Source organism: Chinchilla lanigera, unplaced genomic scaffold (genome assembly GCF_000276665.1).
Source record: "Chinchilla lanigera isolate Chin_1 unplaced genomic scaffold, ChiLan1.0 scaffold00012, whole genome shotgun sequence".
NCBI classification, from domain to species: Eukaryota; Metazoa; Chordata; class Mammalia; order Rodentia; family Chinchillidae; genus Chinchilla; species Chinchilla lanigera.
This window is the reverse complement of record NW_004955413.1, coordinates 29461451-29480516: the sequence shown is the minus strand read 5'-3', so window position 1 is coordinate 29480516 and position 19066 is coordinate 29461451. Positions and strand designations below refer to the sequence as shown.

The 19066-nt window shown below is 57.0% G+C and overlaps 1 protein-coding gene across 3 annotated transcripts in view; it reads left to right on the top strand.

Annotated features, from left to right (window-relative positions):
• The window catches only part of Phf21b (PHD finger protein 21B), a 64704-nt gene that overhangs the window by 26544 nt on the left and 19094 nt on the right, over nucleotides 1–19066 (top strand). The gene's annotated exons all lie outside the window — the stretch shown is intronic.

Here is a 19066-nt window from a genome sequence, read left to right as displayed (position 1 = left end):
CTCCCCCACAAAGTCCTCCCAGTCTTCACAGTCCTGGGTTAGGCTTCCTCACGTGACCCACAGCTTCTGAGGGCCGCGGCCCCGTGGCGCTCTCACCACACGGCTCGTGGCGTCTTGCCAAACTCAGGTACTTTGTCCGCATCAGCATGGTTTGGAGGAGTGCTCCTGTCCTCCCACCAAGCGTGAGGGATTTTTATGTGATCTTCGGTTAGAGAACCAGGTGGGATTCCTGGAGAGGAAACCCATGAGTGGCAATGTGGGCCCCTGGGAGGTTTTCACCCATGCCAGTCTGCATGCAGCTTTGAGTGCTTGGTTGGAGTTCCTGGGAAGCATCCTCCCCCTTCCTGGCCCCAGCGACTTCTTGTACTCACCTCAGGTTTTGTCCCCAGATTTGTCACAGGATTTCGAATGGATCTATGAAGTCCCTGGGCTGCTGAGTTAAACTCAAAGGCACTGACACCCAAGGGCTGTGGAGTAGAGACGGGCAGCAGGGTTTAGTCGTAATGCTTGCACTGAAAGCTGATGACAAGCTGAGGGTCCTCGGCCTGGCCCAGGGGCTTGTTACAGTGACAGTGACGGTCACCAGGTGTCATTCACCCAGCTGGAGACAGCCAGCATGGTGCGCAGGGCATGTCCTGCCTGCCTCTTCCCTCCTCCCTCTGCTTCTGTCTCCTCCACCTCTCCCCTCCCTTGGTCCTCAGGAACCAGCCCAGTGCTCTGGTTCTCTGGCAGCAAAGACATGGCCCCTCTTCCCAGGGGACAGATGTGTGGCCAGGGCGATGGCTGGCTGGGGGAGGAATGACACTTGTCCTAGAGGACGGCTTTTCAGGATGGGGCCTGTGGAGTGCTCTGTCAGTGTTTGTGGACTGGCCGAGTGAGAGCTGGGTGCTGTGCCAGGCCCGTCCAGTGTGTCCTGAGATGGCCTGTGCTGAAGCACCAGGCCACCACCAGCTTCTTTGGTCCACTTAGGAAATCAGCTCAGACTTGGTTTCAGACATATTTGGCTTTTTCAAGGTTCCCCCGTCACAGAAGGAAACTTCGCATGGACCCGAATGCCCCACCTGCAGCTCATCACACACTTTCCCAAAGAGAAGAAGAAAGGGTCTTCTTAATCACCTTTCACATTTTCATTAGTGACATCAAAGCGATGAGGATTGGAAAAGCCAGTCTGCAGCCATAGTCCTCTCTAAGAAGTTGATGAGGAACCATAGATGAATTTGAATTTCAAAGCCCAGCCTTTATCTCTCATTAATGTTGGCGAGGGCTCCCCCAAGGCTATGTGGCCTCCATTAGGGAGAGTGGGTGCATAGGAGCAAGCAGGTGCCCCCACCCCCTCCCACCCCACCCCAGGGACCCAGTTGCTCCGCCTCCCCACACCTGGTTTTTTTTTCCATCAGCAGCAGTGGGCACCTGCTTCACACCTGTCTGTGCTGGGTCAGGTGGGGTGCAGGGCGCATGGGAGAGGACCCGCCTCAGCCTGGGAAGACCCAGTGCAAATGCGGGTTGAGGCCCATAGGGTGCATCTAGGGACATCTGGGCCAGAAGCCCAGTGGGTCTTCATGATTCAGGGTGTGCTGAGCTCTCCAGGAAGCCAGGACAGTGTGGGAGGCAGAGCTGCCTCAGCCCAGGCCCTGCTGGGGGGCCCCAGAACGCTGAGGCCTGGACTCATTAGAGCATGATGTTGCTGAGTCGAGCAGGTGGACCCCAGGTCAGCTGGCCCTTCCTCAGCAGCAGGTGGCTGGCAGTGTGAGTCGCCACCTCCGCCACCCACCCGCAGGCCCCCAAGCACGCTGACATCTCGAAAGCCCCTCCAGCTGTGGGTGGATGCGCCACTTCCCAGACCTTGATGCTGGCTCGTGTCATCTGAGAAGTAACAGGAAAGAGTCCCAGGAGGACAGGGAAGACCTGAGAATGCCCAGCCAGGTGAGAGGAAGACTTCAGGCCTGCGCCCAGGCCAGGCTTGCTAACTCCGTCAGAATCGATGACAGCCGCTGCAGAGTCCGGCTGCCGGGAGGCGAGACTGAGGTGCCTGTACGGGGACAGAGGGCTCAGCCTGGGGCCCTTGTCTCAAAGCTGACAGCAGCCAGGGAAGCCTTAACCACGGGTGCTCTCTGCCCCTCACTCCAGCCCATGCTGCTTGGAGGGGCTGGGAATCGGGCCTGGGCAGCGCTGCTGTCCACAGCGGGCAGGTGTGAGCAGCTGGTGCTGAGCCACGGGGAGCCACTGGCGGCCGTGCAGCAGACCTGTGGGGGTGGGGCGCTGCCCTGCACGGGTCCTGCCTTTGGTGCCGCCTCACTGGGTGACCAACCTCTGCCCAGGGCCTTTGCAGGATGGACTGAGAGTGGCTGCCATCTCGACCTTGAAAACAGCAAGCAGTGTGCAGCCGCGTGCCCTCTGAATGTGCCCGAGCTGATTTCAGAAAACAACACGCAGGAGAGGACCAAGCAGGACACGTGGCCGGCCCAAAAAGCAGCCCTCTCCTTAGGTCGAGGGCGTGGTTGTTTGCCGGCTCAGGGACACTCATCCTTCTGATGGAGAGCACGGTAGCCTGGCTGGGTGTGGTAGCGCACGCCCGTAGTCCCAGCTCTCAAGGCTGAGGCAGGAGGATTGCTGTTAGTTCCAGGGCAGCCTGAACTGCATAGTTTGGGTCTTGGCGGTGGAGCTGTGATAACAGGACCTTTCCATAGCTTACCTGCCATGGTTGCTACGATGCTGGAGGATCTGGGCGTGTAGTGCAGTGCCCTTGAGGGCTATCTGGAGCACTTGATAAAATGAGGCAAGATGCAGAGTAGTTTAGTTGCTGGACGTCCTTGGGCCAGTTACTTAACCTCTCTGTGTGTCCATTTCCCCCTGTACAAAATGGAAACAGTGTAGGTCCTCACAGAAGTGTGGGAGGGTGGAAATCCAGCACTTGCACCAGGCCTGGCACGCCCTGTCTCCCTATCTGAGCTCAAGTGCCTTGTATAAAGTAGTGCAGTATCCTTGTAGACCCTGCACACATTCTCCTGCGCACTTCAAATCCTCTAGGTCTAGTACCTGATACAGTGTGGCTGCTGGGAGTGCTTGTTACACTGTATTGTTTAGGAATATTGCAGAGATAACAGCCTGTACATGCTCACTGCAGATTCAACTTTTCCCTGTGCAATTTTGATCTGCATCTGGTTGGCTCTGCAGTGGTCACAGAGGGCTGAGTGTGAGCCACATTGTCCTAGTCCTCCGTTCCTGCTGTCTTGTGACTCTCAAAATCTGTTCTTCAGTTGATAAAATGGGGGCCCAGGCTTGACCCACAGGCCTCCTGACCCCTGCCCGGCCCTGACTGGGAGCTGGTGCAGTGGAGGCACTTGAGAGCCTGAGGACGCAGTGTGCATTTGTGCAGCTGGTTGTAGGGTGTCCCAGAAGAGGTCCCAGGCCTTTGGAAGTGGATGTCTGTCCAGGGCTGCCCTGTGGGGGGAGAGAAGAGCATGAGCGAAGGTGCAGAGTCCCGGGAGCAGTAGCTGGACCCCGCTCATCCCCAGGTGTGGGATGGCTCTTCCACCCCATGGCCTGGCTGTGGTCCATCCGACGCTGACTTCCCAGCTGGTGCCCGCTGTTCGGGCTCTGAGATCAGGCACCTGTTGTCAGCTCTGGTGTGGTGGAGTGGCTGGACGGGTAGAATGGCCCCGCTCTGTCTAAAGTCATGTTAGAACATTTGCTACTGGCAAAGTTTCCCCTGAAGATCTTGCCTTGGGAAATACCTCCCTTTAAGATGTAGCTACTAATCACTGGCTGAAATTAGCACCGTCGGTTGATTTAGAGGCCGCGATGGAGTGGGGACACAGTTCTGGCTGCAGGTGAGAGGTGCAGACATGGCCCCATGCTTCCTCAGGCTGCCGAGTGGCCAGGCCCCACCTGTTCTGGAGGAGACAAGTTCTCGGGGTGCAGGGCCAGGGACCATCTCTGAGCGCTGAGGCCTCTACTGGGGGAGGGTGTAACTGCTGAGTGTGGCTGTGTGGATGGACCTGTGTTTGGAGGGAGTTGATAGTAGCAGTGATGGAGGGCACCGAGGGTGGGGGACCAGCTAATAGCAGCGGTCATGTGTGCGAAGACTGCTGTGTTTGTGCTCTGTGTTGCACAGAACACGTGTCCGTGATCTTCCCAGCACCCCGCTAGGCCTGTTCTCCCTGCCCCTCAGGCCCTTGTTGTCCTTGGTGCCCACAGCCCCATCAAGCCAGGGTTCTCATTGGCCTGTGTGAAACCCACTTTCTCAGTGGGCCTCCCAAACCCCTGTTCTCATTGGCTCCCTATAAAACAGCTGATTTCCTTGGGCTTCATGAGGCCGTGTTCCCATCGGTGCCCTGCTGGCCTGTGTTTTCATTGGCCCCCTGCAAGGCTGTGTTCTCATTGGCCCCCGCTAGGCTGCGCTCTCATTGGTTGTCCTGTGAAATCCACACTGTCATAGGCCCCCTGCTAGGCCTCATTCTCATTGGTTTGTGTGAAACCCACTTTCTCAACTGACCCCCCTCAAGCCTCTGTTCTCATTGGCCCTCTATAAAAGCCCTGTTTTCATTGGCGGTCATGAGGCCTCATCTTCATCATCCTCCCAAGCCTACTTTCTCGTGGATTCCGCTTGAGGTCTTGTTTCCCTCCCACCCTTGTAAAACCCGTGTTCTCATTGGCTGTCTGGGAAGCCCCAGTTCGCAGTGGTTCCCCTGAGGCCTGCATGCTCATTGGCCCATGTCACTGAGAAGGAAGCTGAGGCTCTGACCCTTCCCTGAATCACACTCAGCCCCACAGGGCTGCGGTCAGGAAGTCAGGATGCGCGGGCGCTGTCTGGCCCTGGAGCCCATGGCTGGGTGTGGGCACATGCCCACCAGGGTGGATTCCATGACTGGAGTCAGAGGCATCAGTCACATGCGAGGGTGGGCAGCCCGAGGGGCTCTGAGTGAGGTCTGCAAGAAGCCCCTGGGCGCCTGTGCCCCTGCCCTGGAGCAGCCCTCCTTGCCGGGGGTGGGGGGGGGATGGACACGGTAGCGAGGCCCGGAGAAACTGTGGCACTGTCCTGGGGCACTTCACTCGGCGTGAAAATGAAACCGGAATTCTGGGCCCCGAGCAGCAGGCATCTGCTCGTCCCCAACGCCCTGAGTGTCTGAGGCGCAGCTGTCGCGACGTCTTGCTCATCCCTGCTGTCCAGCTATCAGGGCAACCTCCTGGTGAGCCGAGACCTCAGTTCCGTCACGAGTGGGGCCCGGGGAGTCCCCAGGATGCAGCTTCCTCACCTGCAAAGTGGAGATGACCAAGTCCGTTTGCAGGGCTGCTGCCGGAACCCGGAAAGCGGACGAGGGGAGACTGCGGAGCCCTGCGCAGACTTCTTCCTGGATTTATCGTCAGTCACTATGGCACAGGGGAGAGGACCCTCCAGAGTGTGTGGGTCTCCGGGTGGAGAGGACATTAAATTCCCCAGGGCCGAGCCTTCTCCTGGAACCTCAGGTAGGGGCTGCCTGCCTGCACCACACACACTGCCTCCGTCATGTTCCTGCGCGGCTGTCAGAACCCGCTCCTGTGCACGTCTCATCGCTGTTGGGTTCGCTCTATGGCTCCTCCCCCTTGGGTGGCTTCCCCTTCTTAATGTTCCCCGGTGCCCAGCACAAGCCCTGGGCTGCTTCTCTGGAAGGAACAAGATATGAGCAGCCACTGCTGGGGTCAGCACTTCCTCCGAGGCTTGGGAATGCTTGCGGGGTGGCGGATAGGCTTCACTTGTCCCGAGGCTGGAGTGCGGAGCGCTGGAGAGCCAGGTGGGACGCCATCGTTTTGTGGAAGACCTTGCTCAACGCCACCGACACGCCCAGGCCCTCCAAGGGGTCTGTGTAGGAGTTAGAGCTGGGGCTGGGTTAGAAGGTCTTCCCCACCCTTTCTTACATAATCAACAGCAAGGTTGGAAGATAAGGTTGAAGAAACCTCCTCAAGAGTGGAATAAGGACGAAATTCTGCCATCTGTATGGGGGTGGATGGAGCTGGAGGCCACCAGAGTGGGTTAAGTAAGCCAGGCTCAGAAAGACGAAGACTGCGTGTCCCCCCTCGTATGTGGAATTTTAAAATGATAGGAAGGCAGGAGACTTTCATTAGACCAGGGAGTGGGGATAAGAGAGAGGAGGGGGTATAAAGCTGGGTAAGGGGGTGGATATGAACAAAATGCACACTCATCCCCGCAAATGTGAAAGCGGGGCCGAAAGTGAGCGAAGTACGTTACGTGCTTGTGTGAATCAGCCGGAGTGAAACCCACTAATCTTAGAGCCAATTAAAAAAAAGTGGGGAAAGAGAAGGAAGTAGGGTGAGACGTAGGTGGAAGGGAGGGTGTGGGTGGAGTCCCTCAGCCCTGGAGAAACCCACACGGCCGGGGCAGGAGAGCGGCCTCGGGTGGGCATGGGGGAGCTGCCGCGGAGTCTGCCCTGGAAAGGGTTCAATCCCTCTGTCAGGAGTCCAGGGAAAATCAGCAAGAGGAGCTAGAAAACGGAGCAAGGACAACTCCAGGCAGAGGGAAGAGTGGCCCCGTAGGAAGGGGAGGGCTGCTGATCAATTCTGTGCACTCGTTATTTACAGACAAAGGAAAACTGGTTTGAAACTGAGGCTTTGAGGCCCCGGCCCAGCCCTGCTGCCCAGACGGCTCTCCCGCTCCTTCAACAGTTCTGTGCTTCAGTTTACTTCTGTGCCGATGTGAGGTTTCACACGCAGAGAACCAGGGTGCTGGGGTGCCGGGGAGACCCTTTCCCAGACACAAATCCTGCGAAGTCCACCTTCCTGGGGCTGGCGGGATGCTGTGTGGCCCTGTCCCCCTTGGCGATGGCAGTCCAGTCCCTCTGCAGATGCCCAGGACCAAGGGAAGCTGGGCTTGGAGGAGGCAGACATCAGGGGTTCCCGGGAGACAGCAGGTGGGAAGAGGTGTAGGACAGGGGGTGCGCTGGGGGTGGGGCGGAGGGAGGGTGTGGTGCTGAGGCCTGAAGGTGGGCTGGGGTGGGGACTGGAGTGGTAGCCACCGCTCCTCCCTTCCCAGGGCACGGGTGAGTGAGTGATTGGCGCTGGAGCATCCCTCCTCTGCCATCGGCATCTGGGTGGGGCTCCCCTGAGAACCCATGCCCTGTGACCCCGGGAGAGGGAGGTCAAAGGTCGAGGGGTTGGAGCGGGGCTGGACCATCCATTCTTAGTTCTTTCTAAACTTCCTGTTTCAAAAGTAGATTCCAAAACAGGAAGCCCCTGCCTTGGGTGACGTGGTGGGTGGTCCCCAGGGACCCTCAGGGCGCTGGGGTCAGGTTTCCATCAGCCTGAGTCCTCACCGGGGTCCCTCGAGGCCCCCTCCCGCTTCCCCATGAGAAAAGCCCCTCCGTCCCGCAGCCCCATGATGTGCGATAAATCCCGACATCTCCACCATTAAACGACACCATCACCAGGGCTAAATTGCCACCTGCAATGAGTAAATTAAATATTGACGGTTTCATTGACTGTTAGATTTAATTTGGAGTTGTCTTGCGGGGCCGTAACGGGCCGGCGATGACTTGCTACTTAATCCTGGCTGTCATCCCCTTAAGTGTTGAGTAATGAGGAAAAGATACACTCGGCGGGGTGAGAAGGTCCTGGCACACGGACCCCTGGGTCAGGCCTCTGCCCCATAAATTCCGGGCCCGAGAGGCTGGGGGCCGTCTCCAAAGAGTCCCCCGCTGTGTTATCCACTCAGCGTCCTCACTTGCCACCTCGTCCCTCTAAGGCCAGCTGTCCAGACCTTGATGCCGCCCTGTCATGCACGGGCTCAGCTCCCTTGGTCACAGGCTGATGATGGGGGACACCGTGGGGAAGGCAGCGACTGGAGCTGTGCCCGTCTCGTACCCAGAGCTGGCACGGTGCCTGGGCGCATTGCATGTTCCGTGGAAGAAATGCTCAGCCTGCGCACTGTCTCCTCGCCTGCCGTGTCAGCGTGCGCGGCCTGCCTCAGGTTCTCGCCAGGGAGGTGGGGGACATGTGCGCACACAGAGGACACCGTGCTTGCTGCAGCTCAGGCAGTTATGGAGGCCGAGGAGCCAGCAGGCTGAGACCTGGGAGTGGGTGCTGCGATGCTGTGGGCCTGAGACCCTGTGTCCGTGGGCAGAAAGCAGAGGTCCTAGCTGCAGAAGAGAATCTGCCCGAGCCTTCAAGGGTGCCCAGGGCCCCCAGGTTCAAGGCTGTGGCCAAGGGAAGCACTGTTAGGCTGCGTGTCTCCCGGGAAGTTGCCTCTCCCACTTCCCAGGGTGGAGGCAGTGGAGCCCTAGGGTGTCCTGCCGTGGAGGAGAAGCTCTAGGAACTCATTGCATGAGTGGGATCTTCGGGAAACCCAGTGTTTGCACCGTGGGGCTGATAAGCCGTGACTCGTGGAGCTGACCTGGCCTGTTCTGGCCACTGCAGGGGAGGAAATGAAGGAGGGGCGGGGTCCGAAGCACCTTCCGGGTGTGCAGTGAGCCCCCTCTCCAGAGTACGGAATGTGATGTGGGAGGTGAGAGTCTCCACTTTCCAGAGGAGCGACCTGGGGCTCAGAGAGGTGGTGTCCAACTGAGGTAGGGGAGGACGCGGAACTCCTGGGCTGTGGGTTGGGAGGGGTCGGCTTGTTCTCTGTTGCTCGGTCACCTGTCCGCAGCTCGCCTGCCGTCCCTCCGCCTGGGTCTTCCCCAAGCAGCCGTCCCACTCACAGGTCCGTGGAGCGGATGGAGGACCTGGGAGTGCAGGGGGTTCCCTGACTGTGGATGCCCGCTGTCCTCCCTGGTTGCCCACGGTGAGAGTGGCAGGCCCTGGGCAGGGGCTCTCCAGGCTTCATTGCCTCCCCATAGCGTCCCAAATCCAGAGGATGCTCGTAGAACCTGGTGCCCTGATGGGAGAGATTCGCCGGGAAGGACGCTTGTGCCCTGCTCCTCTCTCCCCAGTCCCACAAAGGCTGCAGTTCCAGTGTCTACACTGCAGCCCCTGCCCTCGTTGGAGGTGTGACTTCCACTTCACCAAGGGGGAAACTGAGGCCCATGGGGCTCAGCATCCTACCCAAGGTGAAGGAGCAGGGGACAGGGCTGGGGGCAACCTGATCTGACTCCAAGCCCGGGGTTCCTCCTTCCCCCAGGTCACTGTACTGCCCTCAGGACCCTTAGAGTCCAGGGCCAAGCGTTTATTGGACACCTGCTGTGTACCCAGGTCCGGCGAGCGCTGTAGGTGGGGAGGTGTCACAGGCCATGCCACTGTGTGTGTACAAAACCCTGTCCCTCTAGTTCACAAAGAGAAGGGTTTGGTGTATGGCACCTCAGGGCTAGATTCAGCCAAGGAGGAGCTGCCGAGCCGGCCTCGCCCGCTCCTGTGTGCCTCCCTCTGTGGACCCTGGAGTCCTGCTTCGTCCTGGGGACTTACGCTGTTGGTGTAAGCTCACTGTGCCTTTCAGTGCCCGACTGCTGGGAGGAATTGGACTCCATCCCACGGATCCAAGGCCCGGGGATGGGGTCCACCCTGGTGGGGCTCCTCATGCCACCCCCTTCCGTGAAGACTGGCGCCTTAGCGCTTGCCTTTTAAATACATCGTTTTTCTTGGAGATAACATTTACATACATTGAGATTCACAGCTCCTAACCATAGTGTTTGATGAGTTCTGACAGCTGCGTGCGCCCACATAACTCACCCCAGTCACAGCACAGGACTCCTGCCTCCTCGGAAACCTGGAGCTCGGTCCTCAAAGAGAAGAAAAAGGGACTCGGGGTAGAGCGCGGCCCAGTGTGCACCAGGTTCTGGGGTCTAGCCCCAGCTGTCGGGGGAGAAGAGTAAAAGTAAAAAGAAACCAGCAAACTCAACTATTTTTTTTGAGATAGGGTCTCGTTGTGTAGCCCAGACTGGCCTTGAACTCATTTTGTAGCCCACGCTGGCCTCCAACTCAAGGTAATCTACCTATGACTGCTGGGAGGTGTGCACCACCACGGCCGGTGTGGAATTGATTTTAATAATATGTCTCATGTAACCCAGAATTCCCAAATATCACTTCGGCATATAATTAATGTTTTAAAACACTAGTGAGCTACTATACTCTTTCACCCTGTCTTTGAAGGCTCACCTGTATCTTACACCTGAGCTCAAATCGACCACTTTCACGGGCGTATGGTGCCAGGAGGCGAGGTGCACCCGGGAGGGCACGCAGGTCTCTGGACTCAAAGGGGCGGGCTCGGGACAGTGGGAGCTGCTGGGCACCGTGAGAACGTGAGGCCCGAAGGCTGGGAGTGGCATTTCTGCCAGGCTGGCGAGAGTGCCGGTCCTCATGCGCCTTGGACGCGGCTGTCTGCTGGCAGCTTCCAGGTGCTGCCCCCAGCAAAGCAGCGGCTCCCGGGGGTACTCTCAGGAGTGAGCTAACCCCTGCGGCCTATGGGGACAGAGGGGCGTGTCCCAGGCTGTCCAGGGGCTTCCCGAGGTGTCCGTACAGACACAAGTTCCTAGTAGATTCCGGTGCCAGTGGAGGTGGCGGATGAGGAGGCCAGGCCTGGGGAGGGCACACCTGCCAGTCACGTGTGGAAATTAGATTTCCTGAGTGGCTGTTCACCGTGTGAGGTCTGCAGATCGCAGCGATGTCCCCACAGCTGGCTGTGTCGTGCTTTCCTGCGGTTTGGTTTGTGTTGCAGGCCTGGCAGTGGTGGCCTCTCCAGACTGGAGGGCCCAGGCTGTGCCTGCAGGGCCCCTCCAAGGAGTGGATGCAAATGCTCCCAAAGCCCCACGCATGGGTGCGAGGGGGACACGGGGGCAAGCCCCCACATGCGGCCCACCTGTGCTGTGTCCCTGCTGCACTCTGGGCGGGAGGAGTCACCCCACTTCCCCTCCCCAGCATCAGGTTTTGCTGCGTTGTTCAGGGCACAGCGGGGAGAACAGAAACAAACTCAGGTCCTCCCAGGCCCCAAGCCCTGCCCCAGGTCCTGCAGGACAACACTGCCTTCCTGTCCCTGTCCACAGCTTCCGGGTTGCACCCCCACCCTCAGGCGTGGGACATTTCCCGCAGGCGCCGTGTGTCCAGTTCGCATTTCCCATTGAGTCACTGTGTCCTCTGCTGTGTCAGCTGAGCCAGTGTGACTACCCAGGCTGCCGCTTCTGTGCGGAAGTTTCCAGAACACATTGCAGCCCACTCCTGGGGTTTCCAGGACGCCGTGGTCCGGATTTTTCCCACCTCACCATCCCAGCCCGGATCCTTAGTCCACCATGGCGTTTAGAGTGTGTGTTTCCTACTAAATAGCATGAAATTATACCTTTTCAAGATAATGAAGCCACTCGTTGACGCCGAGGGCCGCTGAAAGGGTGTTTTAAATGTCAGCACCGAGTGAGTGTTGCTTGAGTTCAGCTCGTTCTGATTGAGAGCGGCGTCCTCTCCCAGGGCCTCTGCGTTTGGTTGGTTAAGTGCCCCGGGCAGCCTGCCTGCCTGGCCGAGACTCAGTCAGGGTCACCAGGACAGCGAGTGTCGTGGACGGACAGGGCCCTCAGCTGCCTCCCAGCCAGGCACCTGCAGCCCCACCCGACCCAGGCTGAGAACCCCGATGGGCTTGGGGCGGGCGGTTTCTGAAGATGCTTCGTGCTTTCAGGACTCATGGTCTGCCAAGAGGTCACTCACATATGGGATCTGCTGGGGGTGGGGGTGGGAAGGGGTGCACAGGCATGGGGCGGCCGGCGCCAGCGGAAGATGTGGCGTCCAGGTGCCCTGCCCCTGGTGAGCCAGCCCTGCGCTCTGCACTGCTCTGCCCCACTCTGCCTGGGCTCATGCTTGGCACTTGGGCGGGCTGTGGTCCGGCAGGCACTCCGCTGCCCCTGCTGCACCCACCAAGACCCTGCGCTGGCTCTATTGTACCCAGGATGGGGCTGTGCCCCGGGGCACAGCATTCAAGGCCCCCAGTGATTGGGCCTCTGCTGACGCCTGGCCATTTCCACCCTGTTTTTGGGGTACCCCATTCTTGCCCTGGCTTCCAAGCTCTATGACTTCCCTGACCCCTGCTGGGGACATTCTGGGCCAGCTCCCAAGGACGGGCTCAGGCCCACCTCCTGCGGAGGAGCACTAGGTCAACACCCCTGTGGGCCGGCTGCCTCTGCTGGCTGGCCCCCACCGTCCCTGTCATGCTCCCCTGCTTTGGAGGTGAAGATAGTGGGGGCACTGTACCACCGGGATCAACGTTTACGCACAGGTCGGTGCTGTGCCCCGGACTCTCCTGAACACAGCAGTTGCCTGGGGTCTCCCACTGACTCCAGTGGCCCTCGCCAGCCCTGTGTGGGCAAGGTGGGGGTCAGCGGGGTGCAGAGAACAGGCTGGTTCCTTCCCCACAGGGGTGGAGGTGGCCTTGGGTTTCATCTGTGAGCAATAAACTGGTGTGCTGACAATTGCAGTAGTGCTCGTGTCCTGTCAGTATTTATTAGCAGGCACTGATGTGGGCGTTCGTGTGTTATCTTCGCCGAACAAGCGAACATCACAGCAGCTCTGTGACGATGCAGGGGAACCGCGGCCTTGAAAGCAACCAAACATCTGTAGTGGCTCGGGGATGGAGGGCGGCAGGAAGCCACCTGCCTCTGAGGCTTTCTGCATTCCCTGCGACCTCACCCCGTGAGCAGAGGCAGCCAGGGCCCTGCTCACTGAGCGACCTCGGGCTGGTCTCAGCGTCCTCTGCTTGGGCCACCTCCCGGCCTGGTCGGCTGTGGTCTCTGGAACCAAGTTAGCGTCCTGGGTGCTCACAGTGGGGAGGGCAGGGAAGTCGGGCTGCAGGGCACTGTTGGCACTGAGCCAGGGATCTCCTCCTGCGTCCACCTCCCCTGGGAGCCTGTCTGGACAGAATGAGGGGCCCATGTGCAGGGCCACTTGGGGACCAGGACCTGGAGATGCAGCTTCCTATTACAGCAGTGATGGGAGGCGGAGCCGTGGCTCAGGGACCCCACCTGCAAACTTCCACACATCGTCCTGGTCCCTGCAAGGTCACCCTGGGCAGCGGGTGCACCAGGGAGAAGAGGCATAAGAGACCCAGAACCGAAGCACCCTTCCTGGTCCAGATCCTGGTGTCAAAGTCAGGCCCAGGAGCAGAGTGCCGTGTGGCTGTCACCCACCGAGGCTTCTGTCTGTGTCGTATTGGGAAGAGAATCCTCTCTTGTATCCTACAATGATGGCCTGAGGGGCCTGAGACCAGGAGTCCCAGGTCCGGCTGCCACACAGGATGCGGTGGTCAGGAGGCTGTGCTGCAGCATGGCCAGCTGGTGGTTCTTGTTTCCCTCCTGCCCACACTGTCCCCACACTGATGGGACCCATGAGTCCCCTTGGAGCCCCCTGAGCATCACTTTCTGGTCCTCAGAAACAATGTGCTCCCATTTCTCAGATGAGGAAACTGAGGGCTGTGATGGTGAGGGCTATGACAGCCCTGCTATCCAGGGCCGCTGGGGCATCCTGCTGGGCTGGCCTTCCTTGCCTTTCCCAGCCGTCCCACCCCCAGTGCCTTGTTACATCCACATAAGCTTGACTCTCAGGTCACCCAAGACTTGGCCATTGTGTCAGCTTCCTGGTGGCCTTCTTCCTGGCTGAGCTCGGGCACTGGCAGTGGACACGCCACGCTGGACCACTAGGGGGAGTCGGCCTGGGCTGCAGGTTCCTGGATGCAGCATGCTGTTCCCCCCAGTCGGGGGCCCCTCCCCAGCAGCACCTTCCTACTTTCACATGGTCTCCTCTCAGCCCGCCAGGCTGGCAAGGCCCTGAGAATTGGGCTTAGGAGCACAGCCCTAGGGACTTGTCTTCCACTTGCTGGGCCTCAGTCTCCCCATCTGTGCAGCGGGCGTCAGGGCTCAGTGGTTTCTGTGTTCATTAGGGCGGGAGTTGCAGGCTGCGCGTTTGGTTTTTTCGAACAGGAGAAGAGGGGCTTGTTTTGCAAGTCGATGAAGCTGCCCTGTGGGAAGCCAGATGGCCCAGGGACCCTCCCGACTGGTGCTGGGGCTCAGGGGACAGAGTGTGTCTCTCCAGTGACCACCCGTGGGGTGCTTACGGGATTGTGGAGCTCAGCCCAGTGCAGACGTGGACAGGAGTCTGGGGCCGTGGGAGTGTGAGGGCCAGGAGCTCCCTCACACTGCTCAGTCACCCCATTTCTGGGCCAGTTGGGGTGCTGTGGTGGCCACTGCCACAGTGACCCCTCCACAAGGTGGCCCTGCTGGTGTAGCTTCTGGTGTCCCGGATGCCACCTGAGGTAGACCTGGCACACCAGACTGGGGAGACAGCCAGACTTGGGGATCAGCTGTCGCCAGTATCAGCCAAGGCCCACACCACCCAGCAGGTGAGCCAGATGCACCCCGTCTGCTTTGGGGACATACTTACATGCTCAGGCAAAGGCCTCTCCAGACCCCAGGGCTGGCTCTACACACGTGCAGTCGCCCTGGGAGGTGGCTGAGGTCCGGGATCCCGGGGAGGAGATTCCCCTTGTGGCAGGGCTTCAGGCAGGGGCAGGTGGAGCTGGGCAGGGTAGGCCTGGGCTGGGAGTTGAGGGTGACAGGCCCTCCTCTTGGATCAGGGGCCTAGTGACTGCATTTGTGGGTATGCAGGAGCCCCGAGCCCTTAGCCCTTAGCTCTGGACCTGGAGGAACCAGCTCCTCATCAGGTGATGCCATCAGCCACCTCTTCTGCCCTGCAGGAGCCTGATATCCTGCCGGGGGGGACATGAGACGGCGGTGGTGTCCCTGGCATGTGGCTGGGATGAGAGTAGTGGGGCAGAGCCGGTGCCTGCTGACTCTGAGTGGCCTATGACGTTTGCTGAGTCAGTGATGGGGTGAGGGCAGTCACTGCGGGGCACCCTGAGGTTGGGGAGCCACCAGGCAGGGGCAGAAGGAACCGGATGGTCAGTGCTGGAGGGCCGGAAGGTGGCACTGGGGTTCCGTGCTGGGATTGGGATGGGAGAGCCCAGCAGCAGCAGACTGCAGCCCAAGGCCAGGAAGGTTGGGCCGCAGCTGTGGACCCGAGGCTGGCCCAGTGGGAAGTGTAGGCTGCAGACCAACTTGGGGCCTGTCCCTATGGAGGAGGGCTGTAGGCAGGAAACCTGCTGACCTGCTCACCAGGTGCTGAGGACAGCAGTCACCTCGTCTGCTTCCTGTGTGCACCAGCTTATGGTCAGTAGGTGTGGGAGCAAGTGCTGCGCTGGGAGGCAGCTGTGGCCCCCACCAGCCGGACAGGAAAGGTGCGTTCTTCAGCCTTCTTTACATAACGGAGTAAAGGTTTGGCCTTAGGCAGGGGCAGGTGGCAAACCACCCACTGCATGAGCCAGGAAACAAAAGCAAGAAAGGAAGAGAGGGGGGTCCCCTGCCCCTACAGGTCCACCCTGGAACCAGGCCTGCCACTCACCAGCCTCTGGGGAACCTTCCTGGGCGCACACCTGCTGCCAGCTGTCTCTGGCATTTCCCTGGCTGCCAGCGGAACTCAGCGAATGCAGGGAAATTTGAAGTTATCTTTGACTTTTATGGCCCTTTTTTCCCCTATTAAAATGCTTAGAGCTGTGAACGTCGTCATCAGGAGCTCATTTATCCTGACAAAAGCGCGGCTGTAAAATCCCCGGCGCTCGTGAAATAGCCTCTGAGATGATTGTTTCTACCGTATCGATAAATTCCAGCACGGAGCAGAAAGGTCAGCCCTTGCCAAATAAAACGTCTCTTCGGCTCGTTAATGAGAGGTTTATAAGGACGGAGGAGCACGCCTGGGGGCAGGTCTTGGATGAAGAGAAGCAGAGTGGGGAGCCCCAGAGGCTGGGCTGGCCCCGCGGGGAGCGCCCTGGGGTGTTCTGGGCACCCAGAGGGGGACACAAGACCAAGGGAGGCGCTTTGGTCTGCACCTCTGTGCAAGCAGGGACCATAGCGCCTGGGGCTGCAGGCCTGGTGGGGGAAAACCCGTTCTTCCCTAGGACTTGGCTCAAGGGGGCCCTGTGCTTGCAGGTACCCCATGTAGATGGCTTCTGCAGCTGAGTAGGCACCTCCTGTGGTGCGGCAGGGCTCTGGTCCGGACACCTGCTGGGCACGCTGGTTGCTCCCAGCTGCAGTGAGCATTCAGTGATAGGTCGCTGTGCAGCCACGTATGCCCCTCTAGAGGCCCGGGGATAGAATTGGCTGGATCGTGCGCCGAACACCTGGACAGGTCCAGCTGCTGTAACAAAAACCCCCTGACGGGACAGCAAGAGCCGCAGGCATTTATCTCTCACAGTTGGGAAGCCCGGGAGGTACAAATCGAGGTGCCAGGTGTTTCGCTGCCAGATGAGGGCCGCTTTGCAGATGGGCGGGCACCTTTCCACGTCCTCACATGGCAGAGGGGAGTGGAGGGGAAGGAAGCAGGCTCTCTCTCCTTCTAAAGGCACAAAAGTCCCAACTCCAAATTCCATCACACAGGGACTGGGGTTTCCACACATGAACCAGGGGGCACAAATATTCAGTCCATGTCAGGAAATGTGTGTTTCTGAGGAACCACTAAACTGCCTTTAGAAGTGAGTGTGCCATTTTACACTCCCAGCAGCAGTGGAGCATACAGCATTCCAGTTGCTGTGCTTCCTGGCCAACCCTTGATTTAGTCCATCTTTTTTTTTTTTTTTTTTTTTTTTTTCCTGTCTTTTTGAGATAGGGTCTCACTGTCTGGTTCAGGCTTGCCTTGAGCTCACCTTGTAGCCCAGGATGGTCTCGAACTCACAGGATCCTCCTGCCTCAGCCTCCTGAGTGCTGGGATTACAGGTGTGTGCCACCACACATGGCGACTTGGTCCATCTTATCCTAGCCATCCGAGTAGGTATGTAGTAGGATCTTACTGTGGTAATTATATTGCAGTTAAATTATGGAAAGGAAATTGCATTTCCTTATTAACAACCGGTATCTTCCTCTGCTTATTTGCCATATGTATAGCTTTTGTAGTGAAGTAGCTATTCAGATCTACTCTTCTGTTTTTAAACAAGGTGTTTGTTTTCAGGTTGCTGCATTTCTAGAGCTCTTTCCTTTGCTCTGGTCAAGTTATTTGTGTGTGATCTTTCCTCGGTCGGTGGCCTGGATTTATATTCTCTTAACCCTGTTTTTTCACTTTGAGGAGAAACTTTTCTTGAAGTTTGTTTGTTCCTGTGTGAATTATACTTTTGTGTCTAACCCAACTCCAAAAAATTTCTCTTACTTGTTCTTCTGGAAATGTTTTAGTTTTAGTCTCTACGTTTAGGTCTTTAGTTAATTTTTTGTTTAATATGAGTGGTGGTTTGGATTGAAATTCTTTTTTGGTTTTAGTGTATGGGTATCTCATTGCTCTAACACCATTTGTGAAGAGACTGCCTTTTCCTTACAGAATTATCTTTTCAGCCTTTGCATAAAATTACCTGACTGAATGAGTCTAGTTTGAACTCTTGGTTCAGGGATATATTCATGCATTTTAACACCAACCCCACACCATGTTGACTACTATAGCTTCACAGTGGTTCCCAGGGCCAGGTAGTGACTCTTGGTTATTGTTTATGTTTATTTCAGAGTTGTTTTGCTTATTTTAGGCCCCTTATTCTATATGTGCATTTAAATTATCTTATTGATTTCCACAAATAAAAAGTCTTGCTTAGAGTTTGATTGGAGTTACGTTAACTCTATAGCTCCACTTGGGAGAATCAACATCTTCCTACTGAGCCTTCTGCTCCATGATTATGGTATATCTTCCTTACTTGGGTCTTTTAAATTTTTTCTCAATAGTATTTTCAGCTTACAGGTCTTATACAGCTACTGTTGGATTTATCCCTGAATATTTTTTCTGGTTATTTTTTATGCCATTGTAATGGTACTTAGACATTTTTAAATTGCTGAGTACCGGTAGTTAGTATCCTATATTATTCTTATATCCAGCAACCTTGTTAAACTCATGCATTGGTTTTAGCATTTTTTTTGCATCTACTGAGATAAATATATGATTTTTCTCCTTTGAGATTTTCTTATAGAAAATTACACTATTAGGGGCTGGGGATTTAGCTCAGCGGCAAAAGCGCCTCCCTGGCAAGCGCAAGGTCGTGAGTTCAGTTCCCGGTACCGGAGAAAAACCAAAAAAAAAAAAAAAAAAGAAAATTACACTATTGATTCTTAAGCAGTGAAGCAGTCCTGTACCCCTGGGGTACTGACTTGTTCATGATATATTCTGCTTTGAGTTAGTGTTGGAGCTGATCTGCTAACATTTCTGTTAAGACTGTTTGCATCTGAGTTTAAGAGAGAACCTTGCTGGTGACAGTTTAACTGGCCCGGGGTGAGAGGCGCCTTTTCCCCATATCCCCTGGCTTGTAGGGTGCAGACCTGGCCCTGAGAACTGCTTCTCCATCAGAGCTGTGCATAATGGTAGCTCCCACAGAAGGAGGCTTCAGGACAAGTGCACACCCCAAACACATCTCTCTTTCTGTAAGCCTGGAGTCCTGGGGGTGTCACCTCTTACCTCCTCCCCTCCCAGTATCCCCCATGCTGCTGCTGTGATTTTCCCATCATGCACTGGGGCATCCCCCATGGGTGGTGCTGGGATCTGAGGGGGGTGTAGGTCACACTCAGGGCATGCCCCTACCAGGAGCCCAGCGGGGATAAATGTCAAGGGCCTGAAAAGTACTCCCACATTTTCACCCATTCATCCCTGTTTTTGGACTCTCTCCTTGGGAAATACCCTGAGATGTGGCGCCCACAGAGATGTTGATTGCAGCATTGTTTATTAACTGGAAAAGAATGGGCTAAAGCTTCATTCTATGGCAGGGAAGTGTGTGTGTGTGTGTTTGTGTAATGAACTAGAAAATACCAACACTCCTGCTGAATTGAAGAGTCCTCATCCATCAAGGGATGATTGATGAAGACTATGGGACAGTGGAAAATCTCACAGATTCTTAAGTAAAAGTAGGAAAATGGGTTACAGAACTCGTCTGACTGCTTAAAACCTTACCAAAGGAAGGTTTCTTGGTTATACCATTCTCTTTCTTTCTCTTCAAAATTTCTTCAAGGAAGACAGATTACTTTGTGATTTATAAAAAGACCCATAAGAAAGGGAAGACTAAGCTGGGCATGGCAGCACCCACCTGTTGTCCTAGCACTGGGGG